The 21,346-nt window shown below is 54.3% G+C and overlaps 1 protein-coding gene across 45 annotated transcripts in view; it reads left to right on the top strand.

Moving 5' to 3' along the window:
• The window catches only part of PCBP3 (poly(rC) binding protein 3), a 306,784-nt gene that overhangs the window by 222,200 nt on the left and 63,238 nt on the right, over nucleotides 1-21,346 (top strand). The window contains exon 1 of one of the 45 annotated variants that reach the window (XM_063702542.1): nucleotides 773-905. The exons of the other annotated variants lie outside the window; for them this stretch is intronic. The gene's annotated coding sequence lies outside the window, so the exon portion shown is untranslated. Of the gene's footprint in view, nucleotides 1-772; nucleotides 906-21,346 lie in introns of those variants that run through there. 45 annotated transcript variants of the gene reach the window in all.

Raw genomic sequence — 21,346 nt, forward strand, 5'->3', positions numbered from 1 at the left:
CCAGTGTTGACGGAGGTGTCGTGGGAGAGGCTCGCAGAGGGCAGGGGTGTTGGCTCCCCCCACAGCCAAGCCAGGCCTCCCCCATTCCCACACCCTTCCCACTGACCGCGCTCCTCAGACCCACCCTGCACTCCTGCCTTGCGGGCCATGCCCCAGGGAGCCTCACGGACCTCCCTCACCTCCCTCCAGTCTCTGACGTGTCAACCAAAATGGGATTGTGGCAGATCTTAATCCGCTCAGAGGTTTATTTTGCCGAGGTTGAGGACTCGCCAGGGAAAGAGAGACAGAAGTTACTGTAGGGCCTGTTGCCTGGGATTTTTCCGAAGAGACTTTTAGGACTTCCGTATTTGAAGGGGAAGGAGCTGGTGGGAGGCGGTAGAGGACCTGTCATGTATGCACGGTCTCTCCAAGAATCTGCATTTCCCATAAGGTGAAGTAAACCTGGAGCAGAGGAAGACATGCGTGTATCTTGGGCTGGGCGGAGGAGGGACGGTTTCTGGTCTTGTCTTAGTCCTGTACCTGTGAAGATAAGCTGTTGTTTATTGACACTGTCAGGGTGAGAGTCAGCAGGACACTGCCTTAGGGTACAGACTGGGGCCCAGAGGGCATTTCCTTGTGGGCAGCTGGTGAGGGAGGCCCCTGGGGAGCCTCGCAGCCTTCTATCTGCAGCTGTCTGCTTAGGACCAAAAGGAAGGCCACCTTTGCATGACTCTGTTCCCAAACTGAACTCGTCATAGTGGGTTTGGGGTCCTGAGATTTTATTTTCCTTCCACAGTTCCCAGGTCCCCCTTCAGTGAGGTCTTCCTGATGGATGCTGATATGGTCTGGCTGTGTCCCCACCCAAATCTCATCTTGAATTGTAGCTCCCACAATTCCTACAGGTCATGGGAGGGACTCAGTGGGAGGTAAGTGAATCATGGGGGCGGGTCTTTCCCGTGCTGTTCTCGTGATAGTGAGTAAGTCTCATGAGATCTGATGGTTTTCTAAAGCATAGTTCCTCTGCACATGCCCTCTCTTGCCGGCCACCATGTAAGACGTCCCTTTGCTCTTCCTGCATCTTCCACCATGATTGTGAGGCCTCCCCAGCCATGTGGAACTGTGAGTCCATGAAACCTCTTTCCTTTATAAATTACACAGTCTCGGGTATGTCTGTATTACCAGCGTGAGAACAGATGAATACAGACGCCATATAAAACCCCAATCCAGCCTTTCCAGCCTTGTCTGCTGCCACCAACTCCTGCTGCTTGTCCACTCCTTTGCTGGTGTCGCCGTCCTTGGGATGTGAGCTCTGTGAACGCCCAGCACTGTGCTGTGGTATCAGCAGGTCCCCGACCAGGAGCAGCTGAGCCAGGAGGGGCCGTGCTGCAGAGGTGGCCAGCGGGTCAGCCGGGCCGGGAGGGGCCGTGCTGCAGAGGTGGCCAGCGAGTCAGGGTACAAGGCCAGAGAGGGTTCTCTGAGAGAGAATTGCATCATATGGGGGTTCCCCTGCATGGCTATGCATCAGAAGCAGGGATGAATCCATTTCACATTCTCCCCATTTACTGCTTCAGAGCCCCTGGGGAGGAAAACTCCCAGGTTGCCCAGGAAACTCCAAGGTGGCCCTTGGGACCCTGGACAGCTGGCCTTCCACTGGCTGCCAGCCTCACCCTGGCTCCCTGCTTCTGCTCAGGGAAGACCAGTCCTAACACGTGACATCTCCCCTCTTGGAGAAACCACTAGGGGCAGCCGTCAGTGTGATGGGTGGGTGCCTGGCCCTGGGGCGGGCTCCACACTCGGCTGGGCACCTCCCTCTCCAGGGCCTGTTCCAGCACTGAGTGCGCCTTCGGGGATCGTGCACCGTGAGCAGCACAGCTGGACCCCAGGTGAGGGCACTTCACCTCCCAGGCCTGGTCTCCACACCCGGGTCACAGAGAGACACATCAGCTGAGGAAGCAGGGCAGGCGGCCTCTTCCTTCAACACCTTTAACTTCCTTTAAATGGAGAAGGGAGGCTGCTCCTGGGGAACACAGAGGGCCGCTCCACTGTAAAACCACAGCAGCTGTGCACCAGGAGGGGCCTCAGGGACCAGCCAGCCCAGGGATGGCTGGTGCCCCCACCCTCTGACAAATGCACCCAGGAGTCAAGCATGGGGGTGTCCTCGGCACCTGGATTGGAAGGTTCTTGCCATCGTGGATGGGGTCTGACCTCCTGAACTTCGGGTAACCGAAGGCTCCAGCACGCAGCTTCAGAAAGACCAGAGCCAGGCCCAGGTGCCCCCTCCAGCCGACAGCCGGGCTATGGCCTCTGGGCTGCTTCTCCTTCCTGTGGCTTCCAAGTCCCAGGGTACATCGGTGCCCTTCTGTGTCCTGGTGGTTTTAGAGAAAAGGAATGAAGCAGCTGTATTCACATACATGTAGTAAATGTGAAATTTTCACAGCAGCACCATTAGGTCTCTAATTTTATTCGTCGAAAGTTGCGTGTTGGCAGGAGTGATATGGCTAACAGCAGTTAGGACTGTGCAGCTGACTTGGTTGACATTTTACACCATGTTGCTGTCTGTGTTGAACACGCAGTTGGGACTGCAACTTACATGGCCTTTTATCCTCTTTCTACCGAAATGGTTGGAAAACAGAAGGGTTCCATGGAGAAATGGCAGATTCTGGGTGGGGAAGCACAAATGAGCCTGAGCACATGACAGCCCCAAGGCAGAAAACCCATCGCCCTGGAGGGACACCGAAGCCCACCTGAAAGAGCCTCTCATGGCCAACAGCAAAGATCGTGCGAGGCTGCGTGACGGCGCAGAGTAAAACAGGCACAATGCAGACTGCGGGGGAGATGGACAGCCCTTCCTTACACAGGCAGTTACACACACGTGACGCAGCTGTGCCCCTTCGGCCGGCAGCGACCCCTCCCCTGAGCGTGGCCCTGGGAGCAGGATTGGTAGAGGAAACAGTGTGGCAAGGAGCAGCCCTTGGCAGTGACCCCCGTGGAGGTGCAATGCTCGCCTTGGGTGCAAATGACTGTGGAGGCAAAAGCCTCCACTCCGAGGCTGCTGGCAGTGACCCCTCCGAGCAGGGCCGCTCTGTACCTCCCCTCGCCCTCACTGGGCTCTTGGCGGCACTGAGCCAGCGGCTCCTTCTGCCCATCCTGGGCCCTGTGGAGGCCCCTGCCCCAGTTCCCCTCCTGCCTCTGGGCTGCTCCTTCCCAGTCACACCCTCAGCTCCTCCCTTCACAAGCGCTGTGGCTTGGTGTGCAGCCGCCTCCATGCCTTCTCACCTCTGCCAGCACCCCCTCTCAGCTGCTGCCTGGTCAGCTTCCTTCTCCCCACTGCACACAGCAGGTGAGAAGGCCGCTTACCCACAGCACCCACCTGGGCCTCACATCTGCTGGTAGCCACCCACCTTCCACCCCACTGGCAACCAGGCCCTGCCTGCCTGTTCTGCTTTGCCTTCCAGCAGGCTGTTTGTGAACACCACAGGCCCACCCACGCCAGCCTCAACGCTCAGCGTCCAGTCCTCCCCCAGCCACCTGGGGCAACAGCCTGGGTGCCAGCCCCACCACCCAAGCTTTAGGGCCAGAGCACGCCTTGAGTGATTCTGCCATTGTTCTCCCCATCCGTAACAGGAACCCCACACCGAGAGCTGCTCAAGATTAAATTAGTCAGCAGTGCCAGATGCAGAGCCAGAGTTGTCTTAATGTGGCCACTGTATCCTCCTCCTCTTCTTCCCTGACCACTCCGTGTTCATAAGCTCAGTGCTTGCAGACAGCACCGAGGGCAGAGCCTGCCCAGGGGAGAGGAACGGACTGGATGGCGCCAGCTGGGCCTGCTTCTCGCCCTCCAGTTCAGCTTGTGCCTCCTTTGGCCCCAAAATTATAAGTACAGACTACAAGGAAATAAGAGAGAGACAAAACGGGATCCACTCAAAGGTCATGGTTTTAGTCCATTTCTGCTGCTAGAACAAGATACCCAACACTGGGCAATTTATAGACAGAATCAGTGTATCGCTCACCGTTACGGAGGCTGGCAATCCAGGATCAAGACTCTAGCAGGTTTTGCGCCTGGGAAGGGTCGGCCTGTCTGAGACAGCACCTTGAACGCTGCTTCCCCTGGAGGCCACGAACGCTGTGTCCCCGTGGTGGATGGGATGTAAGGGTAAAAAGGACCCTGCTGGTTTTCTTGAGCCTTTTTATGAGGCACTGGTCCATATCTGAGAGCGGAGTCTCATGGCCTAATCACCTCCTGATACCATCACACTGGGTCTTAAGTTTCAACATAGGAATTGGGGCGGGGGGAGGTGGGGGGACACGTACATTTAAATCATAGCAACAAACATTACATTATTAGTTACTGTAACAATTCAAAATACCTGGAATTGTCAGTCATTGCAGATTTTTATGCATCAGAATAAATGCATAAAAACACAAAATGCAATACCGTGGGGAATCTGCTCCCTTTTATGCAGACTTCAATATAGTAACATAGAAAAATATTTCATATATAATAGCAAGAAAAACAAACATGGTTGGTTACTATTTTTGCTAAAAAGATATAAAAACACAGGCCTACTAGACCAAAGTCTGAATAGGCAGATCTCAAGATAACACATATCAACCGTGGTCCTTCTGGGTAATGATCAGTGACAGGTTTTTCTTTTGCATGTACACATATTCTATTTTTTTCTGTATGAACCTCCGATACTCGTTATTTTAGCTTCTTTCTTTAATAAGCAATCGGCTGACTTTGCTTGGTCAGTAAGACATGCAGGACTCCACACACTGTCTCTGTGCCTTGTCTGGCATCAGAAAGCTGCAAGCACATTGCGTGGGCCCCAGCAGGAGCCAGCTCAGCCTGTCCCCGATGAAACCGGGCCCTCTTCACAGCCCAGTGGCTTCTCTTTGCATTCACATTTCACTTCTGCCTGTTGTGTGTGCTTTTCCCATTACCGCCCCTGAGTCTTGTGTAACATGGTGGGATCAAGGTAAGAAGCCCATAACAGAACAGAGGGTGACTTTCTCCTACTCTGTGGCAGAAGTGCCTAGTTTGATGGGTGGAGCAGTGTGCATCCTGCACCTCCTCTCTTGGCCCCGAGTGCCTGGGCTGTGGGGTCCTGGGCTAGGCCTTTCCACCCCACCTGCCTGGGGCACAGCTGGCATCAGGACCACATTTGAGGCTGCAGCTTGTCCACTCAGCTTTGCATGGGTCTTTCTTGTGGGGCAGACCTGGAACATCTCAGTCACAACAAAGAAGAAAACAGGGAAAGGAGGGAATTTCCAGTTTATGCTGTTTCAGGTACCTCCTCCTGGTGAGGAATAGCCTCATCCTGCAGTTCATGAGGACCTGCAAGAGCGTCACCAGCCAAGCCCAGGTCAGCCCCACTGTCCGGGTAGGGACCTGCTTTATGCCTACGCCACCCATGGCAGACCGGCGGCAGCAGCAGCAAAAGCTCGTGTCTTAGGAGCTGTGTTGGGATTAATGCTGGGCCCTGGGGTTTCTGCCCCCGCCCACCCCTTCCTATTCCAGGGGCTTAGCTGCTGCGGCCGTGTGTCCTGCAGGCTCGCCGGGCTGTTGAGTCGCCCCTGTTGGGGGAAGGGGGTATTGAAATGACAGCGCATGAGTGCTGGGTACACCCTCCAAGGGCATGAGGGGAGCTGGGCAAAAAGTGGGTCACATGTGCCTGGCCCATGTCACGCGGCTCCCGCCCGAGGCCAATGGGGTGGGCAGCCTCCCTCGGTGGAGAGCGAAGCACCACTCTCCTCTTTCTCCGGTAGCATCTCATCTTGTCTAAACGGGGAGAGTGGCCATCTGTCTGATACCCGCATCAAACCTGATCGTTCCCAGCCTCACAGAGCTGCTTTGTTCCGAGGTAAGGGATTGAGGGCCCTGGGTGAGCGGTCCGCGGGCAGGACGGTTGGCTGAGACTGGCTTCGACGGGAGTCCCAGGCAGCGTGGCAGGCAGAGTTTGTGCTTGGTTGACTGTCGGGGAAATGCCTAGAGGAACCGCATAGCCGTGCACGATGCGTTACGATGAAAAAGCGGAAATTGTGTTACATTTAAGCCCGCTCAGATGATGAGGCTCCCGTCAGGCCTGCTGTTCCACTAACAGGGTTCCTTCTGAGGACCCATAGCAAGTGTTAATAATGTTGTTTACTAGTCGAATGTTATTATTTATGGAAACATAAACGTGGTTTTACGGATGTTTATCAATCAGAGATACTGGATGTGGTATGGGAGTGTGATTCTCGCCTGTGCAAACACTGGTCACCCTCATGGGGCCAGACTTTTCAGTCTGATGAGAGCCTTCCATCACTGCTTCTGTGGGTGAACGCTGGCTTCTGAACTGAACAGGTGATTACATCCCCGCCACTAGCGTGGGGCACTGATGTCCAGCATCCGAGTGAGGCGGGGTCATGGGTGCTGCCGATGGATGGAGAGCATGCACTTTTGCAGCTTGGTGCTTAAAATGGCGAAGAACATGATTCTCTTAACCTCAGGAAGGCCAGTGAGCAGGATTCCTGTGTGATGAAGCCATCAGGGAATGCATAATACTTCAAAATGTTCAGAAAATGATGCTGAGTTTTTCCGTTCATAAGTTACAACAAAATTTTATATTTTCACCTATTTGTAAATGAACTAAAGTGTTCCCTTAGCTCAGGATCCTTCTGGTGAACGTATTTTGGCAGTTGTGAGTACAATAGAGAGGGTTTGCAGTGTCTGTGTGGTGTGTTGACCATCGCTGCCATATTTAGACACATTTCCTGCTCCTGCTTGCATTTGCTGGGAAAAATGTTCCCAGAAATAGCTTGCCAGAGCCAAAGTCATAATGGAGTTTGATTTGAATGTGTCCTATCAGCGAAATGGTTTTTCCTTTCAGAGATAAATATTTTAAATTTGTGTTTTAACTCGCTTTCCAGGCAAGTGGGTCTGTGACCAAGTTCATAGAAATAAATATGAACACTTTAGATTTTTAAATTCTTCTACATTTTAGTTGTATCGAATAGCAGTTGTACCCTTGATAACAAAAAGAAGCTTTTCTCTGCGTGAAAGTAATGCCTTTTGAAAACATTCTGCATTTAGGCTAATACCCAGTTCCCGCCAACTACAGCCTTCAAATGAATTTCATGTAATATTTCTAAAGGACTGTTTCTTACCCACTGCCAATCTTGAGGAAAGGGAATTTTTCTCTCGTTTCATTAAGATGGGGTAGAAGAATTTAATGTTTTTCATATTTATGATTAAAAATGCTTCTTTTACGCTTGGGGAAAGTCCCACTTATTTTGATGCAGTTTTTAACTTTATCTGCATTTTTCTGCTCCACCTGACGTGTGTCCCAGAACTTGGCTTAATGGGAGCAATTAGTCATCGTATGTGGTCAGAAGACAGGGAGATGCCACTGTAATGAGCATGCCTGCTCATGTTTAAAAAATTACAAAATCGTAGCCCACCCCCAGTCGCCTTTAGGGGAGAATGCATACCGCTATCTCCAGGAACAAAGCCTGCCCTGCGCGGCCGGTGCTACTGGATGGATATTCCTTCACTTCTATCAGTGGAAGATATCGCTGTTTCTGCAGAAATAACGAAATGGAACAATGCAGAAGCAACAAGGTGATGTCCCCTTTGTACTTCTCAGAAGAACCTCCGTGCCTCCCGCCCCGTCCGCCACTGAGTATCTCATGCAGCGGCAACAAGTTGATGTCCCCTTTGTACTTCTCAGAAGAACCTCCGTGCCTCCCGCCCCGTCCGCCACTGAGTATCTCATGCAGCGGCGTGTCCTCTGGCACCAGGCAGGGACTGATGTTCTCCCTCACATTGGCCTCATTCCTCTGGGTCCTGACTCATTTGGGAACTGAAAGGGCTGCTCGGTGGAGCTGGGTTTGAGGATGGTCTTCCACAAGGCCCTGCAGACGCCACACAGCCTTCTCCGTGTGTGGGGTGTGTGTTATCACCCGGAGCTGTGGGCTCTGCTCGGAAAGCGGGGACTGGTGCCGCTTCTGCACGGCCAGGACCTCGGCAGGGCAGGCGGCTGTCCTGCAGAGGCCTCAGGCGGGCTCAGGGTGTGCACCCCCCACAGCCGGAGCCTCCCAAAGAGACATTTTCACCCCAGCTGAGGTGACTGAAGGGACTCAGGGCCACAGGCCGGATGCTATGACAGGGTCTCCAGGACCCCCGCATGGACTGGACCATCTGTAGGCAGAGCCAGCAGGCTTGGCCTGTCCTGCCGCACTCCAGCCAGCAGAATAGCAGTGGGCTTCCTTCTCCAAGCATGGGCTGCGGTGTTTCAATGAAATAGCACAAGTCAGTGGCTCTCCACGTGTGACCCCTGGACCCCCCTTGCCATCACCTAAGAACCTTCTGGCCCTTCTGGATCTGTAAATTGTCAGCTTTCCTCCCCACCAGACTATGTCAGGAGCACTGAGGTAGGGCCCAGCTGAGTGTCCACACCTCGCACCCAGGGCCAGGGGCACAGCCTGTGCTGTTCAGTGAGCCATCAGGTCAGATATGAACCAGACAGACCTGTGGCCCAGTGACAGGAATTCCAGGTGCACAGGCCAGGGTTCTTATCACAAGGAAATGACACAGGGCCTGCCCCATCTGCCCTGATGCCGAGCAAAAGAGAGGCTCCTGGAACGTGAGAGGAGAAGGGGCTGTGGAGAAAATGTGGTGCTGCTCGCTCATGGTCAAGGTTAACAGGAACCCAAGACAGGCTGGGTGGGAGGGACGTTGTGGCAGAGGCTGTGAGGCCTCCAGGGGCTCAGGAGAAATGAAGGGTCTGTGTCTCTGGGGCAGGAACCAGCCACAGATGGCCTTAGAGGAGGAGAGGACCTGGCTGGGGAGGGGTCTGGTGGGAGGCGGGGGCTGCTGGAGCAATCCCAGAGAGGCTGAGGTGTTCAGGCTGGCCCCAGATGCACACGAGCGTGAAGCCTGTTCAGAAGCCAGCTCCTCACACCCTCTCCCCTGCCAGAGGCTCCAGCACCTCCTCCCCCCTCCTCTCCCCTCCCTTCCCTGTGGTCCTCCTGCCCACCCCACCCCCGTCTGCATGTGCACCGTCACGGAGATGCGTGTACTAGGGCGGAGGTCGGGGACAGTCGTCAGAAGGACACAGGAAAGAAGGGAACAGGAATCCCATAACAGAACATTATCCGGCAGGAGTAATTAACAGAGGCAGGACTGGAGGCTGGTTTTGTTTTGTTTTGCTTAAAAAAACAGTGGTATTTAAATTAATGGGCATGGGAAGACTATTCAGTGAAAGACATCGGTCATTGAGGTATCTATTCAAAAACACGGTTTAGTACTCTGCCACACACCGAACGCAACGCCACAGCAGCCATAGAAACGTGTGTGGCTGTTTAACGTGGTCTTTTTGGGGAGGGCATCCTAGGCAGAGCAGGCGTGGAAGGGAAGGCGGCGGACGGAACAAAACGCGGGCACGCAACGGCCGCTGCGCCAGATCTGAGGCAGGGCCAGCCTGTGGGAGCAGCAACATCGCTCACAGGACAGCGATGGAGCCCCCACGAATCAGCGTGAAAGCAGCAACCACCTAGAAATGAACGTACAGCTGCTTAGAAACAGAATACGGATGACCCGAAAGACTTCCCGATGGTAGTCACCAGCATACAGGACCTGGCACGGGCGTGCGGGCAGAGTGTGCCCCTACGGGGTCCCTGGCGCACCTGCTACCGGCATTCACCGCACGCGGAGGGTGCGGGCCGTGAAGGTTATAAATGCAAATATCTTTCCACCAGCCAGTTCTCCTTCCAGGAATCTGCCACCCGACCCTTGTGTTGTGCACAGACATGGTCCAGGTGTTTGCGACGTGATTGTTTATCAGAGAGAGAGAGAAGGGAAATCTCCAGGCTCACTGTAGCTGCAGGAGCTCTGGGGGCTGCGCCCATCGTGGAGACGGATAGCTGTCTCTCATGAACACAGGACAGCAAGTCCGGCTGCGGCCACAGAAGACTCGCGCTCCTGGACGCAGCGTCTTCCTTCCTCAGCCCCACACTGGAGGTGGCCAGTGCCATCCACAGCAGAAGGGGCCAGCCGGGACCAGGCTCACGCCGTGGAATTCTGCTCTGTGGTAAGAGGAAGAGCGATAGCTGGAACCCAGCGCTGTCGCACACAGCATGGAAGAGTCTCAGAAATGTTACTTTGAGTCAAAAAGCTGGACAAAAAAAGGAGAAAGCCAGATGGTACTGAAGAGGCCACAGGAGGCTGGCAGCCAGGGGGTCTGGCATCTCACTCGGAGGCGCAGCGGGCCCGTCCGGAATTAGTGGCCACACGGTAAGTGCCGAGTGGACATCAAGCCGTCACTTCAGACTCCTGCGCTTCACTGCCTGTCGGTTATGCCTGGGTTTTAAAATCAAGTCACAGAACACCTGGAATGTGGTGTTTACGCAGAACAAAGCAGGTGCCTCGGAGGAGAGAGCCCAGGGACAGGGGCACCTCCCGGTGTGGGTGCCCAGGGTTGCAGGGTGGCTTCCTCTGTCTGCGTGGTTTTCAGAGCCCCAGGGTCCTGCCTGCCCGGCTGCATGGAGGCGGCCCACATCCTGCTCTGCGCCGCCGAATCTCAGCCTGAACAGCTTCGCTGGTGTTTGTGTTGACTTATTTGTTCTTTTTTTTTTTTTTTTTAAATAAAGGATTCCGATGCTGTTACAGTCAAATCTTTTAAAAGCCACAGGTCTGGGTGACCTACAAATGTGTGTGCCTGACTTTCTGCAGTTTAAATCGCCACTGAGCCTTAGGGCGTCTGGCCCCGTGCATTGAGGAATCCACGTGGGTCTCGGGGTCCCCATGGCTGCCCAGCTCCCTGCTTCAGCCTGGGCGGGTCTGGCGGGCATTTCTGCGAGCCTGTCCCTGGGCCCGCCTCCTGGCCAGACTTCCAGAAACATTGTCCACATCCCCGTTGCACATCCCCCCGTCACCGGAAACTGCAGCCCACAGCACTGGGAAGAACCCGGGAGGCAGGCGTTAGGACGGGGTGGCCGAGACAGGGAAAGGAGCCATGGCGGACATCCTCACCCAAGCCAGGGCTTCCTGCCCCTGTGGTACTGACAGGAGCGCCGCAGGACGTGGGGTTGGCTTTGGGCAGCTCGGTGGACACTTCTCTTTCAGATCCTGCCACAGCAAAGCTCATGAGACTCACTTCTTCCCATTGGAATTCAGTAAGAACAAATTCAACAATTCAGACGCCCCAGCTGGAGGTTTATTTTATGGATTTTACCTGTGCGGTATTTAGGGTTGTGTTTATGAATAAAGGTGTGCGTTCTGGCAAGTAGAAATACAGAGCTTGTCTTTCGCCCAAGTATCTGTAACTTTCTCCAGTGCAGACACTAAAATACAATAAAAACAAACCAAACCCATTAAACATGAATTAGATGAGGCAGGCTGATGGGAGGTTGTGGGATTAACAGGCCATCAGCAGATTGAAGCTGCGCACATCGCTGGGATGCTGCTGCCGGAGGATTCGGTCTAATCCGGGAGCATCTGACTGGGCAGTGGGCAGCGTCTGCAGTCGTGGCTGCTTGAAGGTATGAAGGTTGTGGCCTTTGCTTCCCCCCATCAGGCTGCCCCACCCTGGACCCCACCCAGACCCCTCGGGCACCCTGGGGTCATCTTCAGCTCCCCCTTCTCTTCCTTCCTTCTCTTCCGCCTGGGCCCCTACTGTGACCCGAGGTCAGCAGAGGACCCTGGCAGGTGGCCGCTCCCTGGGGCTCAACTGTGCAGGTGAAGCTTGGGGTGACCGCTGCTCCTGCTCCTGCTCCTCTCGCCGTCCCCACCCTCCACCATCATGCTGTCAACATGCATGTGGGCTGCAGCCCTCAGCCTGCAGGACGCTGTCAGTGCAGCTCCTCAGTGGCCAGGGCAGCTCCACCACTGGGAGGAGGTGGGTGTGGAGACCTCGGTGGACAGAAGGGCAGTGGGGCCTGTCCCCTCGCCACCAACGTTGCATGCCACCACACCTGGCACCTCTTTGGATCCCTGCAGCCCTGATCACAGAGCTGCGTATGCATTCCCTCGCAGGCAGGGCCCACCAAGGTGCTGTGGCCGCACTGGGGTTTAGCACCAGTGCCTTGAAACCAGTGGTGCCAGGTGCCAGGCCCCACCACTGACTCACACCGTGCTGAGCTTTTTAGTCGGATTTTTTTAGCTGTTAGTCACACTTCAGCCTTGAATTTTTTGTGTATGTTTCTTATCTAAGTTATCTTTATTTTTATTGAATTTATTTTTGTTCATTTATTTTTTAGTTGTAATGTTATCGCTTTATCTTAATCTTCATAAATCTATTTTAACTACTTTTATCATTTATTTATCTTGTATCACTCATTTTTATTCCCTTTAAAGTTTTACTCAACATTTATTATCTTCTGGGTTTTTCTTAGTGATTTTTTTTCTTTTGGGAAGATTCTTAATGGTTTTAGTTGCTTTAGCTTATATCTTTTTTAAGGAGATTTTTTAGCAGATACCATTTGTTGTATTATTAAAATACTAAGATGCTGAAAGAAATGATTTGCTAATCTAATTTTAGCTTATTTTCCTGTCATAATAGAGTGGTCTATCATCTTACCTGTGATGACGAATGAGTCTCCTAAAAACATTAATTCATGCATCCACGGGACCTGCCAGCCCCATGCACACCCTTCCTAGGGCAGCAGGGAGGCCGGGAGCTGCGTCTCCTGCTTCCCTCCTCCCCAGCCCTCCATGGAGACACGCACGACCGCCGCCTGCAGCCTTATGCGGCCAGACCCAGTTGGGAGCAGCTCTGGTTGGCTGGAAGCTCCTGGGGTCTGAAGTGATGAGGCCTGGCCCTGCACCCCGGGCCCTTCCTGTGCACAGCAGGGTTGACTGGGAGGACCAGAGGGTCCAAACCCTACTGCCACTGCCCACCGCCTGCCACGCGACCGTGGGCCAAGCCACTCACTGCCTCTGGCCTCTGGCCTCTTTCCCCAGCTGCGTGTGTCCAGCCAGCAAGTTTGTGAGTAGTGTTACCCTGTTTCTGTTCCCACCACACTCATCCTGTTCTGAAGGCACAGGGGATGGTGAGTCTTCTTAGGACAGGGAAGTCAGCCCTCTCATGCGCAGAACCCCTGTGGCACCTGGCCGGCCTTCACACCAGGTCTTCACACCCCTCATGAGACCAGCCAGGAAATGGGGGCCCGCAAGGGAGGCTGTATAGCCCAGTGCCAGGGAGAGCCCAACACCCGCTGGGGAAGGCCATGCAGCCCAGTGCCCGGGAGAGACAGGAACCCCCTACAGGAAGGCAGTGCAGCCCAGTGCCCAGGAGAGATGGGAACCCCCCAGGGAAGGCCATGCAGCCCAGTGCCCAGAGAGATGGGAACCCCCCAGGGAAGGCCGTGCAGCCCAGTGCCTGGGAGAGACAGGCACCCCCCAGGGAAGGCCGTGCAGTCCAGTGCCTGGGAGAGACGGGCACCCCCTTGGGAAGGCCGTGCAGCCCAGTAACCCCCAGGAAGGCCATGCAGCCCAGTGCCCTGGAGAGGTGGTGCCCTGTGACTGGGGTGGGGAAGGGGCTATGCGGGGCTTGCCTGAGTCCTTCTCCCTCCACCCGCACCCAGAGACCTTCATGGGAGACACCTCCTCTCCAGGACCCCGGGGGCAGGGGTGATACTGCAGAGGTGGCTCTGGGCTTCCTCCCCCTCCCCTGCGAGGCTCTGCTTCACTCTTGCAGCCTGGGCAGGGGCGTGGGGTGTGGAAGGAGAAGCGAGTGGCCCTTTATCTTCAATCCTTGCTGGAAGCTGCAGTCCCTGAGTCTAACCGGGCCACAAGAATGCAGAACCAGCTGAAAAGAGGCCAGGGCCACTGCCCTCTCCCCGCCCTTGGCACCAGCACGGCGGCCACGATCTTTCTGGTGCCGCAGTCTCCGACTCTGTGGGAAGAAGCATCCCTGGACTTGCCTCTCTCCTCAGAGCCCCAGTTCCACGGAGGGAAGGTGGCTTCAATGCCTGTCTCTGGGAGTTTTCCTTAAGCAGCTCCTGGAAGGTTGCAGTGGCGTCTCCTGCTGCGGTGACAGTTCCCCTGGGATGTGGAAGGTCCCAGGCTTTGGAGAACACTCCCGGAGCAGAGGCCTCCGTCCCCCCAGGGGAGGGGCTGGGCTCCGATTTGGGGGCCCACATGAATGAGTGAGCAAACACCCCAGAAGGTTGGGAGCGCGTCTGCTCGTGCTGGCGGCAGCTGTGTGCTGATGCTCCAACATGCTCCGCCTGGGCATCCCGCACGCCTTAAGCGAGCTGGAGAGGGGTGTGGATGAGGATGAGGGCTCTCCTGGGGTGAGGTCCCTCCTCAGTGCCACATCCATGCAGACCCGTGTAGACCCAGCCTTTTTCTCCATAGCCAGGTGGGCTTTATTTTTCCTTAAACATCTTAGGTGGTTCTCAAGTAATCGGAGGCTCGTCTGCTTTTCATGTTAGCAGTGCAACGCCCCGTTTTATCATGTGTCTAAAATGCGTCCCTGGTCCCGCATTTTTCCTAGTTTCCTCAGTTACCTCCTGTGACCATTTGTTGTAATGAAAGCTGGAAGGAGAGCTCCATACTGTACCCACCCACTTCTGTGAAAAGTGGGAACAAGGACACAGATTTGGAACCAGTGCTGTGCTTTTGTGTTTTGGTAAATTGTCTTTACCTTCCCTGAGCTGTTTTCTTCCATTCCTGCGGGATTGGATTCAATTCTATTTGATGGTGATGGCTGTGGACAGTACTAAGTGCCCTCCGAGCTTCTACAGTGGAGCAGCCTGCTCAGTGTCCAGGCCCCGGAGCCCGCATTGGGGCTGCGGTCCCAGTGCCCCTGCCACTGTGTGGCTGTCGGCATGGTCCAGCCGGCCTGTGGCTTCGGTGCTTGGAGGGCTGTGGCAAGGGCTGTCTGTGCCTGGCGCGTGGTAAACATTCTATCAGTGTGTTGTTTATTATTATTTGTATGGTTATTGGGGTTCTCCTTTAATTTATCAATTATGTTGACAGAATTTGTGATATAACGATGCCCATCCATTCCCAAAATAAATCCCATTAAGATATTGTCTGATTAGTCTTCATATATACTGCTGATTGCATTTGTTCATATTTGATTTGGAACATGAGTTGGAATTTCTGTCTAGGTAGAAGCTGGAATTGCTGGGTCACAGCATGCACCCACCATCATCCTTCCTGGGTGGCACCGAGTGGCTTTCCTCGGTGATACGGGCGAGAGGGGCAGGTCACCTGGTGTCGTGTGCTCTCCCACGCTTCCTGGAGCAATTTTTGTTGGGCTGTGTCTTCACCTCTGGGGGCTGTGGGGTGTGTGCTGCGACTTTCTCCTGCCTCTACCTCCTGGCTGATGCGCTCGCTCCACTGCCCTTTGGATCACGGATTGGCCATGAGGGTGTCCCTCTGGGATGTGCCTTTTCAAGACCTCTGCCCAGTCCTCTGTGAGCAACCCAGAAATATTCTCTGCATGGGAACCCCTTGTCATTAAACAACTGCAGGTACCTTGTCTCACTTGTGGCCTGTATGTCTGTCCCCTCACAGTGTCGGTTGACCCAAACAAAATCTTAATTCTAACGTGGTTTATCATTTCAGCCTTTTTCTTAACAGTCAGAGCTTTCTGGTGTCTGAAAACTCTGCCCTTCTCCCCCGCCTCCCAGCTCTGTGTAAATCTCCCCCACCTCCCAGCTCTGTGTAAATGGCGTCCTGTGCTGTCTTTCAGACGCTGTGTCGTTTACGCTTCCCCTTGAGACGCACAGCGCCCAAGTCCACGTGAGGGTGGATTGATGAGGGGGTTCAGGTTTCATTTTATTCACCTGCCCATGCAGGGGACCACGTGCTGGGTACTGAAAGGCCTTCCGCTCTGCCCATGTCTGTGCGCACCTGTTTTTCATGACCTTCTGTTGAATTATTCCATGGTCTACATGTCTGGTTTTTGTTGTTGTTGTTGTTGGGTTTTCTTGTTTGTTTGTTTTTTGAGACAGGGTCTCGCTCTGTCACCTAGGCTGCAGACCAGTGGTGCAACCTCAGCTCACTATACCCTCCACCTCCCAGGCAGCTGGGACTACAAGCATGCGCCATCATGCCTGGCTAATCTTCAAATATTTTGTAGAAACAAGGTCTCCCGATATTGCCCAGCCTGGGCGCAAGTGATCCACCCACCTCAGCCTCCCTAAGTGCTGGGATCACAGGCGTGAGCCACTGCACTTGGCCCGCTTGTCTATTCTTATGCCACTGTCGCGTGAGCTAAATTGCTGCAGCTTCATGTCTAGATCTCTAGTAAAATAAATCGGCTCACTTTGACCTTTTTCCTCAGGATATTCTTGAACTGATTAATTTTTCCTGTACATTTTAAAATCAGCTTGTCTATGGAATTAATCTGTAGATCAAAATTGGGAGAATTAACATTTTAAATTATGGAGAGTTCGAGTCAATGAAAAATATGTTTTCTAATTCTCGGATCTTCTTTAATTGCTCTTTATGATGCTTTATAATTTCTACATAGAGGTTTCACACAACTTTTGTTGGGTCTATCCCAACTCTTTGCCTTCTTTCTGATGGCCTTATACATGGTATCTTCTTTTTTTTTTTTTTTTTTGAGACAGAGTCTTGCTCTGTCGTCCCGGGCTGGAGTGCATGCAGTGGCGCGATCTCGGCTCACTGCAACCTCGGGCTCCCAGGTTCAAACGATTCTCCTGCTTCAGCTTCCCGGAGTAGCTGGGATTATAGGCACTCACCACCACGCCCGGCTAATTTTTTGTATTTTTAGTAGAGATAGGGTTTTGCCATGTTGGCCAGGCTGGTCTCGAATGCTATCTTCTTTTAAGATTTGATTTTCCGTTGCTGGCTGGTGTGGGGATGTGGAGCGCCCTCACCCTGTGAAGGCATCCCTTCCCGTCACTGTGTCGGTCACTGTGGTTTTCGCTGCCCGTGTCGCCTGTGCTGCTGCTTCTTGCTGCTGGCCTCTGGCTGTGTCACCAGCTCTGGAGTGGCCCTAGACTCACGAGAGAGCGTGCAGGTCCCAAACCGAGAGTGGCTGGAGGCAGGAGTGCTGCAGGAGTGCCTGGGCCAGCCCCCTGTCCAAGTAGGGAGCTCTGCCCAGCTCCCAAAAGAGCCTCCTCACAAAGCCAGTCACTGAGCCCGAGCAGCGCGGTCGCCCCTGACGCGGCACCTTCCTTCCAGGCTCCTACCTGGCTCAGGGCGTCCAGCGGCAGCCAGACAGGCTGGGGGCCCCTCCATGTTGCGCGCTCCAGCTGACTCACCGGGCCTGGGGGATCCCTCCGTGCTGCGCGCTCCGGCTGACTCACTGGGGCTGGGGGCCCCTCCGTGCTGCGTGCTGCGGCTGACTCTCCGCTGCACATGTGCTGGCAGCTGTTCCAGGTTGCCGCATCCTGGGATTATCTTTTCCAGTAAACTGTGGGGTCAGCAGGACCAGTACTCGCCTTGCTGCTGCTTTTCACCGCCTGCACCACGGGGATGCATTGGGTCAAGTCACACAACGTCAGAAAACTCAAATTCGATTAAAAACTCAGGTCTGCTACTGGGCTCCTGGGAAAGTGCAGAGTCAGTCGGGGCCACTCTGGCAGGCTGCAGTGCCTCTGCTTCCCCCTGGCTCAGCCTGCCCACACCGGCTTCCCCCAGGGGTCTTGGGACATCTACCAGCAATGGCCAGGGTGATGTCCCTCCCTGTCCAGGGCGAGAGCAGGACAGATACTGTCTCTGTTGCCCTCCCAGTGAGCTGGGAAGGACCGCTCATTCGCAGCCTCTCCTCCTCATGCCTACTGACCCTGAGGCTACAGGGAGGTTGACCTTTGCTTCCTTCCAAGAGGGTTAAACTTCTACTGTTCACTTCTGGATCTTTCACCTATATAGGACACACATTTGAGGGCGAGGTGGGATCCGATGTTGATTTTCGGCTATCTGGATCCCCCACTGCTCCAGCCCACAGCCAATTTCTCCACCAGACTGTGAGCCACTTGCAGACAATGGCTGTGCCCACGGCCCCGCATCCCTGGTGCCGTGTGGGAACTGAGGAAAGGTGTGGGGTGAGGAATGTTCCTGCTGGACCCTTTTTCGTGGGCCAATAGGATGTCCCTGCTGCGTTCAGCTTCCCACTGAGACTAGAGGGCCCCGTGGAGCCTGAGATGTTGTGTGCAGCCCCAGGGCACCGATGGAGCGGTCAGGGGCCAGAACCTGCCCTTAGGCAGGCGAGTCCACGTGCATCCATCACAGCCAGGACGGTGTCAGAGCCCAGACTTGACTCAGCTCTCAGGGTGGCCTACCCTGTCTCTCATCAGAGATATTACGAATCCCGAAATGAGCATCTGAAAGAATTGGAACATTTGTAGGAGGCACACTCTTACGTGGTTCCCAAAGGTGGGACCAAGGAACACTGGCACCATGAGGGAGCCTGGCTATGGTCAGGAAAATTCAGCGTCTTCCAGACATGAGACCAGTGTGGCTGGGCTGCTGGAGCAGGGGAAGGTGAGCGGTCACTGTTCCCCACCGGCACCTTTGTCTGCCTTGACGCTGAGTAGCAGGGGAGCAGGCTGTTCAGAACGCTCGCCGAGGCCAGGCTGTGTAAGCCCTGGACGGCCTCCGAATGCCGCCTGTGACAGGCAGGAGCATGAAATTCCAGAAGCCTCCCCTGCCCTGGGTGGCCTCAGGGACATGATGTGCATGTGAGGCTCTCAAGGAGAATGTGGCAGCTAATCTGCCCTGTCATTTCCGCCGTCCTGGCCTCGTGCAGCCTGATGCAGGCACTGAGCTGTTAAACAGGATAAATCAAGTTGGGGCTGCTGCTACCCACCCCGCACTGTGTTCCCTCCCACAGTCACATCCCCCAGACAGCTGAGGCCGTGAGTGCAGCCCTGGACAGAGCACAGCTAACGGGGGTATGGCCAGAGCCGCTGGCTGTGACAGCGCTCGCTGCGGCTGCGAGGACCCCAGATGGCGGTTTGCTGGCAAGGCTTCTCCCGCCTTCTCGGCGCAAGCAGTGGCACACAGGAGAGAGCTCAGGGCGCCTGCTGCCAGCCGCACTCACAGCTGTGTGACCGCCCTTCTACACTCCAAGGCATCTCTATGTTAATATCCAAACCTATTCATCCATCCCCCAGAAAACAAGCCTTACAACTTGGGCCTCATGTGACACTTTCAAACGTGGGTCTCTTCCCTTCGGGTCTGACGGGATGTCATTCACTGTTATTTTTGGCATGAAAATAGATGATGGATTACCTCTCTGGTGGTCGGGAACCTAGGCCTGGAGTCAGCTGGTCACAGTTCAGGGTCATCGCACTGTGTCACCTCATGTGTAAAATGGAGGAAGAGCTCGCCCTACTGTGTTAGGACAGCCTGGATTTATATATGGAAAAACATGGGGCTGTGGCCCTGTGTGGCCGCTGTTTCATTATACATCACTTCTTACTAGGGCAGTATTCATTTTACTAGCATTCTGTTGATTTGAATATTTTTTTAAAAAAAGAGTAACTGGCAAATTTATCAGAATTTATAGTGGTACCAGTTTTAAACAGATTTTGCCAATTTAATCAATATAACGATGAAATGGCCAGGTGCAATGGCTCACGCCTGTAATCCCAACACTTTGGGAGGCCGAAGCAGCCAAATCACCTGAGGTCAGGAGTTTGAGACCAGCCTGGCCAACATGATGAAACCCCATCTCTACTAAAAATACAAAAAATTAGCCAGGTGTGATGGTGGCACGCCTGTAATCCCAGCCACTCAGGAGGCTGAGGCGGAAGAACTGCTTGAACCCGGGAGGTGGAGGTTGCAGTGAGCTGCTGTACTCCAACCTGGGCAACAGGAGTGAAACTCCATCTTAAAAAAAAAAAAATTAAATGAGGCTTTGATTCTGGTCAAATGGAGTAGGGGTACACCCCCCTGCCCCTCCCACTGAGCACAGCTGGGACTTCTGCACAGAGTGCTGGAGCAGCTCCCTTGGGACCGGGAGGTGGCAGTGGGAGCAGGCTGGAAAGGAGTCCAGCCCAGCAGGGAGCTTCCTGTGTCCTCACTGCCCTTGCCACATGGCCTGGACTCCAGGCAGCCACATACCCAGAAGTGCAGCCACAGAGAAGCTCCGCATTTCTGTCTGAGGATGGAGAGGGAGCTCCTGCTGGTTGGCATTTGCTTCAGCTTCCAGTCTCTCCCATCCTCACCCCCAGGTGATCCTGTGGCAGCAGTGGCTTTGAGGGCACAGCAGCCTGACAGGCTGGCAACGCACAGGGGCAGAACTTTTCTCTCCCACCAGAGGACCTGTGGTCCCAGAGAATGAAGGGGCCCTCCCAGGGCCATTTCCCATCCCTGCCCTCCGGGGTGGGGGGGTCCTCCCGGGGCTGTTTTGTGTCTCTGCCCTTCTGCCTCTTGGCCTTAGACAGGATGCAAGTGCAGTAGCAAGTGCAGTAAGTTTCTGGCACTGTGGCAAAAGCCAGGCCCTGACCAGAAAGCCCTGGAGATCACAGAGAGGGGCGAGTTTGAGAAGGGGATTTCATGAAGTTGTGCGTGCATTCCTGGGCACTGCCTGCCCTCTCTACGTGTGGGTCTGACCACAGACAGTACAGCAAAGGCTTTGACAAGGGGACTGCAGGGTTGATGGCCCCCAGGTCCCAGCCGGGCACTGGGTGGCACAGAGCTAAACAGCGGTGCAGAAGCTCTCAGAACAGAACAGACGTTGGAGCCACAGCCCACAGAGGCTTTGGAACTAACTAGAACCACTGCCCGACCAAATAAAAATGTCGTGGTTCTGCATAAGATTTAAGTGATAACTGGAGTGTTACGACAATATTCAAACAGACCAGAGGACAACTCGACGTCCGTACTCAGCATAGGAAGAAATAGGAACCCTCAGCCTCTCCTGCTGGGAGATGAGCAACACACACCAACCTGGGATCCTTCCTGGTGGAGGATCCACAAGATCTTCAGAGCAGCTGCGCCACCGTGCTCCAGGAGGAAGGGTGAGCCCTCTCAAAGTGAATGGAAAAATAGGAACTCTACGCAGGGAAAGCGAAGGTTTTCTTTGTTTGTTTGTTTGAGTGAGTGAGACCCTCACTCTGTCACCCAGGCTGGAGTGCAGTGGTGCAATCTCAGCTCACTGCAGCCTCCACCTCCCAGGCTCAAGCAATCCTCCCATCTCAGCCTCCCAGCAGCTGCAACCACAGGTGCAGCCACCACACCTGGCTAATTTTTAAAATTTTTCATAGAGATGAGGTCTCTCTGTGTTGCCCGGGCTGGTCCTAAACTCCTACACTCAAGCGATCTGCCTACCTCAGCCTCCCAAAGTACCGGGTTTACAAGCGTTAGCCACTGCGCCTGGCCAAGGAAATAGGAGATTTAAAGAATAAAATGGAAATTTTAGAACTAAAAAATCTAATAACCAGAATGAAAAATTCA

The sequence above is a fragment of the Gorilla gorilla genome, chromosome 22 (genome assembly GCF_029281585.2).
Source record: "Gorilla gorilla gorilla isolate KB3781 chromosome 22, NHGRI_mGorGor1-v2.1_pri, whole genome shotgun sequence".
NCBI lineage: Eukaryota > Metazoa > Chordata > Mammalia > Primates > Hominidae > Gorilla > Gorilla gorilla.